Source organism: Cupressus sempervirens, chromosome 8, assembly GCF_028749045.1.
Source record: "Cupressus sempervirens isolate cs-2001-9-10 chromosome 8, ASM2874904v1, whole genome shotgun sequence".
NCBI lineage: Eukaryota > Viridiplantae > Streptophyta > Pinopsida > Cupressales > Cupressaceae > Cupressus > Cupressus sempervirens.
In genome coordinates this window covers 451,554,949-451,573,935 of record NC_143125.1, presented here as the reverse complement: position 1 = coordinate 451,573,935, position 18,987 = coordinate 451,554,949, and positions in this window count along the sequence as shown.

Sequence of the window (18,987 nt, the reverse complement as noted above, 5' to 3'; positions counted from 1 at the left end):
CTTGCATATCAAGAATACAAGGTTAAGGAAATGAGTTTGATTTTTATGAATTCTTCAAGTGTTCAACCCTTTAGTGAGGCTCAAATTGCCTCCATCTCTTCCCCTTATTTTTCAAGTTCTCAGGAGAATTTTATGCCACATTCTAAGCCTCTGCAATCACCTAAGGTCACACAACCTGCATGTCCACTATGGATAAAGGAAATTGCATTATGTGGTCCTATCCTAAGGTGCATATGTCTCCCACTATCATAATAATCTTGGATATTCCTCACCCTACCCTCTATGGTTACGAAAATAATCCCTATAAGATCACATCATCCCCCTTGGCACCTACAGTTAGCATGAAAAGGCACTTTCTATTCTTCCAATTTCCCACAAGGAAATAAGAGGAAGCTTTCTCATGACTAATCTTGCCATGCCTCAATCATTAGCATCACCTCCTACTCTATATTTGGGAATTATTTAGTGTTGGAAACAATAACATTGACCTCTCCTATGGATCAAGATAGCATGGATCCTCTACAACTCTCTCAACAAGGCCCATATCTATGCTAGAATCAACTTGTGTACAAGCATAAGAAACATCGGTGAGAGAGACCTAGTTTTTGAGGCCATTGTAAAAAAGAATAATGAATCTTCAAGGCCTAAATTTTCACCTATATCAACACCAACATCTATCTATGCTCTATACTATATGACCCCTCAACCTTCTTGCACCTTTTTCATACATCCCCTTACACCAAGAGTGACTATTGAGCCTCACACCAAGTAAGTCCAAGTATTCACCTCTCCATTTTAAGAGTCACCTCTCATCATCTCCTTTTCTAATTTCTCTCTATTTTTTGGACTTGTGATTATATTGCATACATAGGTTTTCATGAGAAAATTCATACCTACTCCACTTATTGTAAATATCCTACTCATTATACTATCTTCTCTAACATTTGGAAGTGAACTATAGTGGATTGGAGGCCTAATCCTCCATCTTACAAGAGAAAGCTTAAGAATAACCCATTTATGGAGTTCAGACATTACAAGTGTGCTTTGGTGGACCCTTTTTCTAAATCTTTCCTTGTAGTGGAATAAGCTTTTCTCTTCTTCTGAGTTCATCTCTTCCTCATTTGTAGAGGTCAATAGGGATGCTTCTTCATCAATAATCTCTACCTAGGCCACTTGAAAGAATTATTTTGTTTATTTTTGACTCACTAGAGGAGAATCCATCTTTAACTATGATTTTCATAAGACCCCTCTCACTTCTCATGTTGAATCTCTTGGATGAGGACCACTTGAATTATTCATCCTTATCCCTAGATATTGATGGGGCATCTAGGACTACTTTATTCACCTGGTCATTGAAATTTTGACCTCCCTCCCCATATAATCAAAATTGGGAGGACAATAATCTATTAATGGATGACCTATGAGGGTCAAAATCATTTCTACATTTGTAGATTAGAAAATGATTGTACATATTCCCCCATTCTTGTCTATGATTATTTTTCCCTCTCTAAAGACCCTTGTACTCTATTGTTACCTAGAAATAATAGGATTTATTATTTTCACTACTTCTCTTTGTAATCTTGGATTTTCAAATTTGGGGGTAGTACAAACTATTAGGGGCATTTTGAAACTCCTACTATGTTGACCAACAATTTAATTTTTCTTCTCACTTGTCTTTCTATAAGTTTGTGCAAGGATGGAAGTGATGAAATATCCCATAAGAGTGGACATATGTCTATTATTATGGGTTATTATTCAAATCTAATTAGACCCCCCATGTTTGCATCATATATTGCATAAATAGGTGTCACCTATTAGGAAGTGAGAATCTGTGGCAACATATCATATATTTTCATTCCACTTCATCTTTTTCCTTCAGCGGAATGGTTTATGCTTCTCTTTGAGAGACGTCATCCATACTAAGGGTGGGATGTGTTATGTTCATGTATGTGATCTTGTTTCTTTTCTTATCCAACAATGTCTCTATAACAAGGTTTTTCTATAAAAAGAAAAAAAATACCATTTTTCTTCATGGGGGAAAACCTATAAATAAATATCTTGGTCTTTCCCTATCATATTACAAAATATTATTCATATTATTAATAATCCTAAGTTTCCCAATTATACCTTTATCTACCTTAATGCTATGCATGTTGGTGCATTGTGTCTAAGCTTCCCTATCACATTCCTATACAATTCAACCCTACATATTTTGGTGCACCATAAAATCCACCCTCTATTTTCCAACCTAGCTTATAAAAATGCATGTTAAGCACCATCAAAGTCTCCCTATCACATGCCTTTGTAGTATTTTCTATTTTTATGGAAGCTTATCCAAAATTATCCTATCATATGACTTGATATAACACAACTCTCCATCTATATTGGTTTATGATCAATGATATATATCCTAGGTTGCCTTCATCATCTAACATACTCATTTGTAACATGTATGTTAGATCCATCTGAGGGTCAAATTAGGCATTCTTATTTGGGGGAAACCTCATGCAACAAAATTCTCACAAGTAAGTTTGATAATATCCTCTGTACTTTAGCTTCATAATTCTGCTTACAGATAATATGCTCACTAAAGTCAAAGAAAATTTTCATTTCATAAATGTTACACCCTTGTGTAGAATGACATTTTTGAAAATTTTCCACTTTAGTATAAGACACAAAAACCTTTATCCCACTATCTTTGTCATTTTCTAGCTCACCATTTGACTTATTTACCACTTAATGAAGAACTAACAATAAAGATATTTTTGATGGACATCCATATGCTTACTTATATTAGGAAGTCATATTGTTGTGTCACATGGGACACATTGTATGTTAGAGGCAATAATTAGATATGCTTTCTTAATTCATCTAGAGACCATGAAAAGCATACCCAATTTGGGCTAGTGAGGAGTTCATTTTTTTCTATGCAAATGAAGGAGATACTTGATCGGATGAAAAAAAGAACATGCACATATGATTGATTTGAATATCCCTAATTGGGGTTTACAAGAGTACAAACATGTGCAAAATTTAAGTGATTCTTATTGCCATGGAGGTCACATGATACTTCTACTTGGGGTGAAATAGTTATATCCCATACAATGTAGGTAGAGTTTCAAGGATTAAGGCTATTTAGGTGAACATGAAGGTCATATTTGATAGATGTGGGCACTACACCTCATTATGAAACATGAAAGGAAATTCATAGAGGATTAAGGCTATTTAGGTGGACATGAAGGTCATATTTGATAGATGTGGGAACTAGACCTCATTATGAAACATTGAAGGAAATTCATAGGATTCTTTTTTATAGATACCATAATATCAATTATAGGATTTATTATATAAAGGCATCAACAGGGTGAGAGATCTAGGTGTGGAGATGGTGGTGGAGGAGGTGGGGGACAAGGAAAATGACATGAATCATACATGGTAAAGAAACAAGGGGATGAGGAGGATAACCTTAGTTATTCAAGAGAGTGCAAGCTCACAAAGATGATGACTCAATATAGGGAGTGGGAGGGGGTGATGAGGATGGAGGTGGGTAGTTGGATAGTAGCAATACTGGGTCCTCCACCTATTTTAACTTAGGTAAACATACTAGTAGTAGTTACAATAATGGAGATGATGTTGATGAGGGTGTGGATGATGTAGTTTCCATGGATCTTCTAGAGGTAGATGAGTGTTGTGGGGGTAAAGAAAATACTAATTTGTTTAGGTGTTGAGAGATTAGATAATAGATATATTTTGTAGGCTCTATGTGGTAGAGATTAGGGTTGCATAAAAAGAGTATGAGGATGCAAACATATAGTGCATTGTAATCATGGTTAAGAAAAGAGAGAGAAAGAAACTTTATTAGACACAAGGGAATCCCTTGATAGTGTTGAGGATTCATCACATTAGGATACCTTGGATATGATATGGAGATCTAGGTGAGAGACACAAAAGGAGATAGAGTACTAGTGGAAACATTATGAGTTTGTTGTTCCATAAGAGAAATGAGCTCCTAGTTACATCACATCATAGAGGACTAGAAGATCACAGAGATATGAGGCTACTAGAGCAGTTATAGAGTCAACTAGAGAATAAACAATAGATGTAGATGCACTGGGACATCCATCAAACATGTCAAGTGGAACCATATAAGATAAGAACCTCTATGCCACCTCCTATAAATGAGGATAAAGGTAGAACCATGTGACACATATTTAATTTTATTGTATCATTTTGTCATATATATTTTATTACATTTTAAATAAGCTTTCAAGACCCTTCTTGTCCTCAAACACATTGATTTATATATATATATATATATATATGTGTGTGTGTGTGTGTGTGTGTGTGTGTGTGTGTGTGTGTGTGTGTGTGTGTGTGTGTGTGTGTGTGTGTGATACATACTTTTAGCAATATTATTTTATTTTTCTTATGTGTGTACTTTTTATAATGATATGTATGTGATTCATGATATGTACTTCCATGTGATTATTATATTTTATGGTGACTTGTGCATTTATGTCTATGCAATGACATGATACACTTATGGATATTTTATGATGATTCCTATATACATCTAATTATATGATTTCTATATGTAATAATTATGTGATGTCCTTATGAATTCTTTAGGAAATGTATGATTCTGATATGATGATCTAATGCACTTCTATTTTTTTTGTACTTCTTATGCAAGATAGATTAATCATGTAGACAATATCTAGTATAATATGTATGGGTACTATTAAAATACTGACTTTCTTAGTTAGAGTAAAATTAGGAAGATTAATGACTTAGTAGGAAGAATTAGTTATAATAATTAATGAACTTGTGCTATTAGGATAGATGAAGTGCTAATTTGCTCTTGAATATTTTCACCAACTTCATCATCATGTCACATTTTCAAAATAAAGAGATATGAATGCACCTAGATACTAACCATCTAGATACTATTATGATATCTATTAAAACAAGAAGATATCAAATAGGTATTCTTTCAAATAAATTATAATATTTATACTCTTGAGGTTAAGGTATGTGTGATGTATCATAATCAAATTTATCTGATGAAATATGCATCATAATGAGATACTTGATAGCTATGTGAAGGATCTTAACATAGACATCCAAAGCATAGTTTCAAAAAGGTTATATCAAAAGACTCAAAAAAAAGAAGGATCATGGTCCATCATAGCTACTCTCACTACTTAGTAGTATCCTTGAATATAAACACAATCATAAAAGATAAATCAATAATAAACTGATATGAATAAATTTTCCAACCATAATATTGATCATTGATTGGATTGGTTTTGTTTGATTTGGATATGGATGTATTTGGTTTTACAATTGGAGGACTTGTATACGACTAGTTTTTATAGTTTTGAGTGTTCATTGTATGAGATAATTGATTAATTCATTAATTTGATCGATTGATGAAAGATTGGATTGTTGATAATGATATATCTTATTAGTCCATTGATGATTTATAAATATAATCATTTTGATACAAGATTTTAAGTTTGATCATCACTTTCATATTGTAATAATAGAGATGATTTTACTAAAAGAATTTTTGACATATTTTTAAATTATTTTTTTTACCCATTTTGGGATTTGTATGTTTGAGATGGAGGTATGTGCAACATATCACATAAGTAAAGGACCTTATCATAGACACCCCTAACATTTTTTTTCCTTACTGAATATTTTTTGACTTTTTGGATTACTTCATAGGATCATTCTTGTAGATATTATTGGGTTATTTATCTAGACCTTGTGTGAATTTTTCAAGACCTTATTTGAATGTTTTTGGAAATTTTTTTAGGAATTTGTTCAGGATACTTTCTTGATGCTTTTTTATTTTTAAGGATGTTTTTGAGTTTTTTTAGGATGTTGTATGAGACCATCTTTACTCATGTGAACTAATACAAGTCAAATATAGGCATAATTGCTTAGAAGGTTATGCATTTTTTCCCCCTTGGTGTGCTCAAGGATGCGTGCTAGAGATTACAAGCTAATCTTTAGAGTTTGTTGATGGTGAAGTGGGATTCAACATTTGGTGCTTAATTGATAGGTTTTCACCAAAGGGTGATTTTTTTTCTCTTTATTTATTTATTTTATTTTAACTTTTTTATTATTACCAAAGCACATATTTCACAAGTTATCACCAAGGTAATTTTTTAATATTTTATGTATTTTTCTAAGATCTTTTAAAGATGTATACCTCACCTTTGGATATCATATATAAAAATTGTGAGGTTCATTTTGTTGATGTTTCAAAGGAGATAATATCATTCTTTTGTAGACAATTTATATACCCTATTATCAAAGGATCCAATAATGGCATAAGATCCTAACTAGTTGGGTTCAAACATGCCTAGTCATTCTTGATCTACAATATTTCTATTATTTTCCTTTATAACTAAATCAATTATATCAAATATTCTTGGTCTAAATATCTTGTTACAACTTTGATGAAGGTGCTTTTAATATTATTGAAAGTGATTCATGCAACTTTGGTGCTTGTCATCTAACAAGTCATCCCACATAATGTGACTACCCTATAGTCTTCATGTGTTCTAAATTTCTTCAAGGAAATTATGAGGGATGGGAGTTCAACCTAGGTGGGTAGGATAGAGAGAATGAATTGCCCTCAATTATATTTTAGACATTGGTTGATATTCTCACAAGGAAGGACCAAGTTGAATATGCAAGTCTCGACTAGTTTCATTGAAAAAACTCTTTATAATTTAAAGAATAGATTTTTCCCTTGACTTGGTAATTTCCTTGTGTCTATTAAAAGGATGATAAGCTTGGTTTGATCTAAAGATTATCACAAAGGTCTTGGAGATTTATGTTTTAAAAGGGAAATCCATGGTTAGTGAGTTTAGTCTAAGGGATTTCATATCACTAGCTGATGTTGTTATGGATGAACATGGAGTCTACTTACTAGCTACATATGTTAGAGAAATAATTTATGCTCACTTGGTAAACTGCTTAGTTGTTATACCACTTGTATTTGTGACCATTAAAGAGATGGGCATCATGTTACTCTCCCCACCATGAAAAGGGTCATGGTGAAGTAAGGGGTTGTATCTCTTGAGATGGTGAATGGATAGAGTTTCCATTAATATGGCCTTATCAACATCTATATCCATATGTGCGATCATATTCCTCCATTATTGCATAATAATATCTTATTATAAGAAGCTTCTTTGCTAAGTTATTACCATGCAAATGATCGCCAGAAACAATTCCATTAGTCTCATGAAAGGCTCCCTATAATTTTTTGGAATTAAGAAACCTTAAGATAATATATTTACATCTTTCCTATACATAGTATCAACAAGGAATGGTTTTTCTAGAAGATTATCTTGTCAGGAGTTTTTTTTTGTTTTTAGACAAGTTAGGTGAAACATGTTTTTATTTAAGGTAGGTTTAAACACATTTGTACCAAAGTGACTTGTGACAATCAAGGATACAAAATAATTATGACATGGCTACATCATAAGTTGGTATCAACAACTATTCTACCAACAACTCAAATATGATTTTACTACCTATAATATTTATGAGAGATATAATAGTAGCTATCATTTCTAAAGTATTACTTTGATATCTTGGAACTTGTTAAAAAATGTATTGGAAAGAAGTGCATGATTAATCCATCAATGGTATTTATGGGATCAATTTCTCACCTTTAGTAATGTATTTTTTATTGACTTGATTAATAACTAGTTAGGAATCACCATTGAATTAGTTTTCAATCCAGTAATGAGATACTCATATTTTTCTATGTTGTTAGTATATAGAAAAATGAGTTGGTAAGGCTTAGGAATTGCATTCCCTTGAGAAGTAATGTAAGATAACTCTTTCCTTGCACTATTATTGGTATAAGATTGATAAAAATATAACTTTCATATGTTTATTTGTAATGCTTCTATGTTGAGGACTTATTCATTAGGGAAATTTGACACAATAGGTTGGTGATTAGGTATGGTCTCTTGTTCTAGTTAATCTATAGTGACCTTTCCTTTGATATATTTTTAGTTGACATATTCTATGTGAAACTTTCTTAGGATTATGATCTATTTAATGAGTCTTCAATTCAATTTTGATTTTGTTAACAAGAATTTTAGTAGATCTATGTATTCAATGAGCTTGGTTCAATGACTTATCATATAATGTCTCATCTTTTTTAAAGAAAAGATTACTATAAGGCATGACTTTTCTATGGTTAAACAATTGAGATCATATCCAACTAAGGTTCAACTTATATAATAGATGGGCATCTCTTTTCCTTTACCATCATGTTATGATAAGAGAACTCCTAGTATTAAATTAGTTTTTGAGATGTATAATAGAAGTGGTTTCATAGAGTTGGTGATAATAGGACAAAAGAGCTCTAAATATATTCTTTGAAAAACTTGAAGGCTTTTTGACACTTATCTACCCATATGGAAGTTACACCTTTGTGTGGGCTTTTTTTTTTTGAGATGGATGAAACTTATTAGCTAGTTGTGATATTAACCTTCTGATGGATTGTATCCTTCTCTATAAACTTCCAAGTTTAGGTTTATGAGAGGAGGCATGTCTATTATTTCCATAAATTTTTAGGGCTCCACTTTTATTCTTTTATTTGATACCATGAAACCTAGGTGTTTTACAAAAGTAACTCTAAAAGAATTACACTTTTTTGGATTAGTTGAAAATTTTATTCTTCTAGGCTATAAAAATTAGGACCCAACACCTACATATGTGTTTCACTTAGCTTGGATTTTGTAGTATATAATCAACATATTCTTCCATAGTTTTGTAGATCATGTAATCGATTATTTTGATCATTTCTCTCTGACCTAGATAGCACTTTCACCTTTCAAACCAAATATCATCACATTTTTAAAATATTTACCCTAATCATATGTGATTGTTTTCATGTATTGGTTTTCAAGGACCTCGTTGTATCAAAATTTGAATCAAAAATCCATCTATTAAAGATAAAATATGTTATTGTTTTGTTAGATCTATTATCATTTCTATGTTGGGTAATAGGAAGTCATCCTTGGGAAAATATTTGTTCAAGTACCTCAAATGTTTTCATGTGTAGATATCATTGGAATATTTTGTGATTAGTGTCACATTAGGGATCCATTCTACATTAATGATTGATTTTATAAAGCTGACATCCAAGAGTTTCTTCAACTCATCTTTTACATGAAAGAAAATATGTGGACACATTTTATTCAAAAATTTTACTATATTTATATTTGGAAATGATGTTAGATCATGTAATACTAGCTCTAAATCCTAACTCCACATGTATACATATGATTGTGCCAACTTGAAATGTTTTTCCTTGAGGAAAATGATAAGTCATTATCTTTCTTTAGGTGAGAGATATTTTTCTATGTAAATATTCTCGGGGTATTTTGCATCCCCTAATTCATCTTCAACTATGTCTTCTACTAGTAATGTTGATTTCTCTTCATCTAAGTGAAGGGGTGCAAACTTTCTATCTTCTTGCACCTCACAAAAGTTATCACTAGAAGATATATCTTTCATTTATATTTTCCATGACCAAAAGTTCCTCTTTGTTTTCACTTGGTGACATTTCCTTCTATTTATTTATTTTCATTTTTCATTAATTAGAAAGAGGTGTAGTCTCCCTATAGTATGAATACCCATCAAGATCAATAGATAATCTTTCCTTCTCAAACCATAGAAATTCAATAATGGGTTCATGATGATATTTCTTCTCAAAGCCATAGAAATTCAATAATGGGTTCTTTATTTTAAAAGATATCTATGTGTGGACATCGTTCTTGGTCCCATTCAATTAATTTAGGATGAAATAGGAATGTGCCAGTGGTAGGTTGAAATTATATATTGGAAAATGGAATTGGAGTAATAGTTTTGACAAACTAGGAGTGAGAACTGGGTTAAGCATCTAACTAGTGTACATAAACATGTTTGTTGATGCAAAATTCATCTTCTAGGTTCATTTGGTCAAATATCTCATTTATGACCATGTTATTGGTAGTACAAGGGGAATGTCACTGGGTTTCTAACTCAAACTCATGAGAATTAATCATGCAAGAATACTCATAAGGGTAAAAGAGAAGATTTGTGTTACCTTTTAGGACCTCTAAACTTGTTTTGGTCAACTCCCATTTGTAGTTCCTCTCATGTTTGCAGTGTGTACCTTGTTATATTTTGATCCAAGAGATACTTTTACTCATGTTATGTTACCTTCGAGATGAAGTAAGTGTAAGATGTTATACTTTGATTTCTAGTATCATAGATGTTAGATTACTATGTTGTTTAGTTGGTCATATTTGCATGATGATGCCATTTTGAGATGACACTAGGTTTTATGATGATATTTGGTTATCTAATATTTGGACATATCTCTAATTACATTAGATGTGGATTTAATACTATGGTGATTTACTTCATTCTTTTTTAAATATGTTTTATGTGAACATGAGTGATGTAAATGGATTATTTCAATGTAATTGAATCAATGGTTAAATTAGGTATTTAATGCATTTAATGCTTTGGCTCTGTTATTATATGCAATTAAAATTGATCATGTGTTTTAGTGTGGATGATTTATGTCCATAGCAGTGGCACACGTAGTTAGTGATTCAAATATTCATATCTTACCAACATCATCCCTATATGGTCAATGTATCTTATTTAATGTTTAAATTAAACCTTCTAGTGATTTGATAAACCTGAACTCATTTTCATTATGTGATTAGACCTGTCAATGCATCTGTGCATTTAAAGGTTTACATTATTAATAAATTGCTAAGCAGTTTTGTGATTTTAGTTTTTGGTTTTTGGGATTCCAATTACTTGGAATAAGCTATTTTTGTTTGGGTTGATTCAAAGTTTAGCTAGTCTTCCTGGTTATTCACTCTAATCAATTATTTACTCGAAAAGTGAATGAGTATCCAAAGAGGAAATTTATTCCTCATTTCTCACTTTTGGAAATTAAGAGTTTGAGAGCTTTTTCTAAAATCCTCCTTTAGAGGATTATGTTTCTATTCATTGTGAGAGCTATAGGCTTGGGATCTTCGTAAGGTTGGTCTTGTTGGATCCAACTTGGGGAGACCTTGGTTTGTCATAATTTTTTATAGTATCTATGGGTTATTTATTTTATGTAGTTGACTTCCGTTTTAGCCCTTTTGGCTATCAGGTAGGGCTCTACCATTTTTGTATTTCAACTATGTTTTTACTTCCATTTTTTGTAGCTATATGTTAGAAGGCCGAGAACTAGTGTTCCCCTTAGTTTTTGATTGCTAGTTCTGCCTAGTTGGATGGGTATGAACATTTTCCCTATTTTTGGGATGAGGGTTTGAGGTTTCATACCATTATGTTGGCCATTTTTGCATATGGTGTCTGAACCTAAATTTTATTGGATTTTCATGGCTTTTGTGCCCTAAGACCACATGGGTTTTATTTTTGAAGGTTTTGAGTTTTGGGGTTTTTACCTCAAATTGTGTGTCACCTAGTTTTCTCAAGTTTTATTGGCATGATGTTGGTCATGGATCTAGATCATCCATAGGATGCTAGTTAGACCATTGTTGCACTTTTATTTTGCATTGGGATGCATGCCACATCTGTCCTCCTGAGCTTGTATTTGATTGAGGGTTATTTTCTACTTGTGTTCTCATCCAACCCTTGTGTTATGATCTTCATGATGATGGTGAGCATACATAAGGATGTGCACGTTCATTTATTAGGTAACTTGCAAGGCCCAATCTCCCATTTTTATTTCTATTAAATTGTGTTCATTGGGGTTGGTTTGGGATTATGCATGCCTACAGGAACTTATCATTGTGATGAGTATGGGTATGTAGGGTTGCATGGAGGGGCTTCTCTTCCAACCTTGGTGACTATTTCCTAGATGGTTCATGTAAATAAGTTTTATTTAAGTGATAACTAAATAAATTAATTGGGTAATAAATGAAAGATAATTAAATTTTAAGTGAGAACTTGATTTAGTTTGAGGACACTTGTTATGTGAGCACTTGGTTAAGTTCGAGGATACAAAATCATGTGCCTTCCGTTAGGAAGATGTTGTTAAGATTGTCCACCTTCTATTGGGAAGTTGATGCTACCACCACTAGCTTGTGCCAAGTTACTTACCCTCTAGTGAGCCCCTTTATAGTGATCCATATAGTGTTTGACCAAGATCTGATGCACTTGTATTTTCTCATGATCTTGGTTGTAGTTCTCTTTACCATCTAGTTTGAGTGTTAGCCATGGACATTTTCTTTATGTATGTTTGTGGTTGGACCATTATCTCCATTAGAATGATCAGATTGGACCTATGGGTCTCACATGGTTGGGAGGAGTAGCTACCTATACCACTGCTAGGGATCAGTGGACAGGGATAATCTATATATTATCCAATGCGACTAATGCTTGATATTCACTTGGTATATTTGAGATTTCAAAGTATGCTTCCTTGTGATTTATGCTTTCATTGGAATGCTTGGATATCTTGTTTAGATGATGTTAGTTATTTTATGCATTCCCTTATTATGATGTTTAACATATTATTTTATAATGTGATTTACTTAGTTGTAGTATCTATTTCTTATTGGATTAGCATGTTAGATTTCATGTTCTTATGATGTTATTAAATTTTATAGTGATGTCCTCATAAGATAGCTCTGACTATCTAATTGGTAGTTTTGGATGTTATGCATGGGGAATGACTAGGGCCTTTATGGTCTCATGATGCTATTATGGTTGGGAGGAATTGAACATGAGTTTTGTTATGTTTGTTCATTGCGATGTTGGTTTTAGTACATTTCCTTTATTGCTACGTTTCAGATGGTTAGATGTAGTTTTCATCTTTCTATTTTTGTGTTCGAGTGTTTAAGCCTCAATTTATGGATTTGATACTCCATGGTGTGAAGGAATTGTTTTCCCTACCTTTTTATCTACTTGTCTTGTGTTTTTTTTTGTTTACTATTGTGAAGCCTCATGCGAGATTGAACTCTGTCCTATGTGAGATTGTACACTATCTTACATGAGACTTAGCATTTCCTCACATGACTTGTTGCATTTCTTTATGAGATTCCTAGTACTTCTTCGCATGAACCTTGGAATTAGTGCTATATATTTTGGCTACTAGGCCAAGTATTTCTTTGCATGAGAGGGAAATTTCTTGTGTGGGATGTTGTACTTCCTTGTATGAAATTGTTAGTTGTGTTTTCTCATGCATAAAAAAGGGACATCTCCATTGTTTTCCAGAGAACACTTTTTGGCATTTTGAGTGCCTTTTGGGATTGCTTGATTTTTTTTGCTTTCATAGATCTAAGATTTTAGGTTCTATTTTCATCTTTGGTTTTCAATTTCAATTTTAGAGTGTTAGTTTGGTAGTGGCGTTTGGAGATTTTTTGGATGTCAAGATTGTTGGTCAAGACTTTCATTGTGATCTTTGTGAACCTTGTAAGTTGATTTTTGTGTACATCCATACTGGTTTAAAAAATATATATCTTGGCTTGTATTAGATCCTTGTTCTAAGGATCTCTAGGCAGGGCATTACAATTGGTATTAAAGCCCATATTGCAACATTGGGATCTTTGTGTTTGCTTTCACTATGTTTTGTTGTAGTCTATGTATTATTATCTTATGTTTATTATTTTTATATCTCATTGTGGTTTATGCTGGTGACTCTTATGCTTTTGATGTGTGTTTCTAACCTTACATTTTTTCTCCATAGAGATGCCTCTTACACATAGACCTAGTGGTCTGGGTGGTAACTGATGAGTTGCTAATGAAGAAGAACACCATGAGGAGGAATGATAAGATGGAGAAGGAGAATAGGGTAAAAAAAATTAGGGTGGAATTAGGGAATTGATGTCGATGTTGTAAGAGATTGTTTGTTGGTTGGGGCCTTATGTAGAAGAGAACCAACATGACCATGGTTGGGAAGAGGGATCTCATCATGGAGATTCCCACATGTCTAAGCATAGAGATGAGGAGTGTGAATGTTTTCGTACACCATTGGATGGCTGAAGGAATCATTAGGATGGTAGGAATCATGATGATTAGGGTTCCATCCATTTGGACATCATGAAGGCTCTTCAGCAATCTAGACCACCATTCTATGATGGCAAGGGAGGTGGTCTCAGGGTAGAGACTTGGTTATTGGACATAGAGTTTTATTTTACCATGTATCCATATGCAACCAATCTAAAGGCTAATTGTGAAATTAAGCAACTAAGGGACCACACATCCATTTGTTATAATATAGAGGGACAAAAGCTCTAGATCAACATCACAGATTTCACCTAGGAGATCTTTGAGGAGAGGTTCTGAGAGATATTCTTATCACCTCAGTTCAGAGAGGCTTGTGTTGATGAGTTCCATGAGATCAGACAAGGGAACATGATAGTGGACTAGTATGAGATTATATTTTTTGAGCTTAGGCACTACTCATGCTATAATCATGATGAGATACTCCTTACTTAGCATTTTGTTAGAGGTCTGAAGGACTCCCTTATTGGAGAGGTTTGTATGCATCAACCTAGGGCACTTATCCTTGTGACAGAGAAGGCTCAAATTGTAGAGAGTAACTTGGCTAGAGGGTTTAGTAGTAAATTAGGTTCTTAGAACCATGGTGCTAGGACTTCAAGGTAGGATGCACTGGTTAACTAGTCCTCTAGAAAAGGGCAAGCCCAATCAACACCCTCACAAGGTCGTGGTAATCATTGTGGATATCAAAAAAATGGAAATTGGTCTAAAGGTGGACATAATTGTGGTGCCTCGAGGAAGAAATGAGATGACTAGAGTTGTGGTTAGAAGCCTCAATAGAATCATCCTTCTTAGAGAAACTAACAAAACTCTAGCAAGGGTAGTGCACCTTATTCTAGTGCTGCCCAGCATGGTCATGAGAACGGTTCCAACTTTCTAGGAGATTTTTTCTCTTGTGGTTTGCTTGGCCATAAAGCATGGAAATATCCTATTAAGCCATCTACAGGACCTAGTATAGGTGTAGCTAGATCAGAGCCTATTGTAGGATATGTTGGTTGGAACTATCAAGTATTTGTGGTAGTTGATAGCTGTCAAGTTGAAAACTAGGGTACAATAGTCGAGGCTACAATTACATTACATGGTATTTCATCTTCAGTATTATTTGATTCAGGTGCTTCAAATTATTTTATTTCACCATCTCCTATTCAATGATGTATGCTAGTGGCAGCACATTAGGTCAATAGGTGGCAGGTTGAGTTAGCCATAGGATCTAAAGTGGTTATAGACTTCTTAGTATGTGGTTGGAGTTTGAGCTTTGGTATCTTCACCACCATAGTGGATCTTCACATCCTACTACTAGGATCATATGACATTGTGTTGGGCATGGATTGGTTAGCTGTTCATCAGGCTAATATAGATTGTTGACATAAGTCGGTATAATGTTTTGATGACACATGTGGGCAAGTGGAACTTTTAGGGGTTTAGAGATGAGTCTCAGCTTGGATGGTCTTAGCTAACCAGCTAAAGTAGAGTATGTAGAAGGGATGTCAAATGTTCATAGTCTTTGTTAGTGATATTGAGGAGGACGAGAGCCATACAGTGATACTTGATGATCACCCACTCCTTCGTGAGTGTGCAAATGTGTTTCCTAATGAAATACTAGGCATGCCATTGTAGCATGAAATTGATTTTTGGATTGATCTCATACTAGTAGTAGAGCTGATTTCACAAGCTCCTTACCACATGACTACTTAGGAGTTGAGTAAGCTCAGATTATAGTTGGAGGAATCGTTGGCCAAGGGCCATATTCATCCTAATGTATCCTCATGGGGTGCACCAGTCATATTTATGAAGAAGAAAGATGGATCATTGCATTTATGTATTTACTACTAGCAATTGAATAAGGTGATAGTGAAGAACTAGTACCCTTCATGATTGTTCTCAAAGATTGATCTTAAGTCAAGATACCATTAGCTTCATATTTAGGAGGCTGACATTCATTGGACAATTTTTTGTACACGATATGGGCATTATGAGTTCACAATTGTACCCTTTGGGTTGACTAATGCACCATTAGTGTTTATGAGTCTGATGAATGGAGTATTTAACATGTATTTGTATCGGTGTGTTATTGTATAATTGGATGATATATTGATCTATTTGTAGATTGTAGAGGAACATGAGGTCCATTTATGCTAGTTATTACAATGCTTGAGAGATCATCAGTTGTACAAAAACTTGGATAAATATAGATTCTTCCAGTCAAAGGTGAAGTATTTGAGGCATATCATCATTGGAGATGGTATTGTAGTGGATCCAAGGAAAATCTAAGCTATCATGAATTGGGTAGTACCCACTAATATCTCAGAGGTTCATAGTTTCATGGGATTGGTGGGTTATTAGTGTCACTTTGTGAAGGATTTCTCACATGTAGCTCATCCCATCACTCCCTTCAGTGGAAGGGAAGAAGTATGTTTGGTCAAACTAGTGTGAGGCAACATTCATTGTTCTTAAGGAGTGTTTGACTAGTGCACTAGTCCTTGTAGTGCCTAATCCTATAGGCAATTTTATGGTTTGCATGGATGCTTCATTGGAAGGTGTGGGTGCGGTGTTGATGTAGGATGGTCAAGTGATTGTATACAAGTCTCTAAAAATCAAGGACCATGAGCTTAACTACCCCACTCATAATTTGGAACTTTCAGCCATAGTGCATGCCATTGTTCATTGTAGGCAATTTCCTTTTGGGACATAGGTTTGAGTTGCATAGCAACCATAGGAGCTTGCAGTTAATCTTTACTCAACGAAACTTGAATGCACAATGTCAATGGATGGAGTTCCTATGTGAATATGACTTTGATGTTCACTACATTAAAGGGAAAGAAAATGTCATTATGGATTTCATGAGTAGGAGATGACATGAGATATTTGTTTCATCAGTAGGAGTGGATTTTCAAGGCTGTATCTTGGAGACTTTCTGTAGTGACACATGGTATCAAGAGGTGAGAGAGGAGATCCAGTATAGATGTACCCTTTAGGGGAGATTTATAGGTTATTTTCTTGAGTCCAATGGAGTACTGTGACACTTGGGGCGTATCTATGTATCAATGTTTGGTGATCTTCATACCTTTGTTTTGTCAAAAGCACATAGTGTAACACATTCTGTACATCCCTACATCAAGAATATACATGTTGACCTTAAACATTTGTACTTTTGGGCAAGGATGATGCACGATGTTGCTGATTTTGTTGCTAGATGTCTTGAGTTCTGGAGAGCAAAGGCAAACCATAAACATATGATGGGTCTTTTACAACCGCATCCCATTCCAAAGTAGAAATGGGATACGATATCTATTGATTTTATCATGGGGTTTCCTATGTCATCACAATGATAAGATTGTATTATGGTGATAGTGGACAAATTTTTCAAGGTAGCACATTTTTCACCCATGAGAACATCCTACACAAGTTCTTTTGTAGCACATGTTTTCTTGGAGGATATTATTTGATTGCATGGGATCCCTTATTGGATTATTTTGGACAAAGATCCAATGTTTAATTCAGGAATGTGGATGACTCTCTAGCATGCTTTGGGCACTTAGCTCAATTTTAGTTTGGCTTACCATCTTGAGACTAATAGTCAAATAGAGAGAGTGAACCAGGTTCTGGAAGATATGCCTTGCATGTATGTTATGGGAAAGAAGATGATGTGGGATGATTATTTATACCTTTTTGATTTTGCATACAACAATTACTATCATAGTTCTCTTGGCATGTTACCTTTCTAGGCCTTGAACAGTAGACCATGTTGTACCCGTTTGAGTTGGGATCGTTTAGAGGACCGTATACTTTTAGGTTCAAAGATGCTTTAGGATATGGAGTAGTAGGTTGCTCATATTAGAGAGCATTTGGTTACTACTCAAGACAGGCATAAGAAGTATGCAAATGCCCATAGGTTGGATTGTCACTTTTCTGTTGGTGATAGGGTGTTTTTGAGAGTGCATTTAAGGAAGAGCCCCATCCATTATGGGAAAGGCTCTAAGTTGGTGCTACATTTTGTCAGACCATTTTAGATCTTCGAGAGGATTGGTCCTATTGCTTATCAACTAGAATTTTCACCTAGCCTATTGTGTATCTATGATGTTTTCCATGTTTTTATTTTGAGATAGTATATTCCTGATGTGACCCATGTTCTTGATTGGGATGCTTTGCAAATGGAGGATAGAAAAATTCATTGGAACCCATTTGTATCCTTTAGCATTAGAGACTAACTTTGAGAGGTCAAGACATAGAGCAAGTAAAATTCTAGTGGGACCCAAGTGATGAGATTTTTGCTACTTGGGAAGATGCTACATATTTGAGAGATTTGTACCCCTATCTTTTTGTAGGCTTCTAGGAGCAAGCCTATACCTAGTGGGGGAGCATGTAGTGCCTCTCATGTTTGTAATCTGTACCTTATTATATTTTGATCTAAGAGATACTTTAACTAATATTATGTTATATTTGAGATGACCTAAGGGTCAGATGTTATCCTTTGATTTCTAATATCATAGATGTTAGATTATTATGTTGATTGGTTGATCATATTTGCATGATGATGCCATTTTGATATGACAATAGGTTTTACAATAATATCTAGTTATCTAGTATTTGGACATATCTTTGATTATGTTAGATATGGATTTAATACTATGGTGATTTACTTCATTCTTGTTCTGATATACTTTATGCGAATGTAAGTGATGTAAATGGATTATTTCAGTATAATTGAATAAATAGTGTTAAATTAGGCATTTGATGCATTTATTGCTTTAGCTATGTTATAATATGCAATTGCACTTGATCATGTGTTTTAGTGTGAATGATATATATACTTGGCAATGGCACATGGAGTTAGTGATTTAGTTATTCATAGCTTACCAATGTCCTCCCCACATCATCGACGTATCTTATTTAAATGTTTAAATTAAACCTTCTGGTGATTTGATAAAT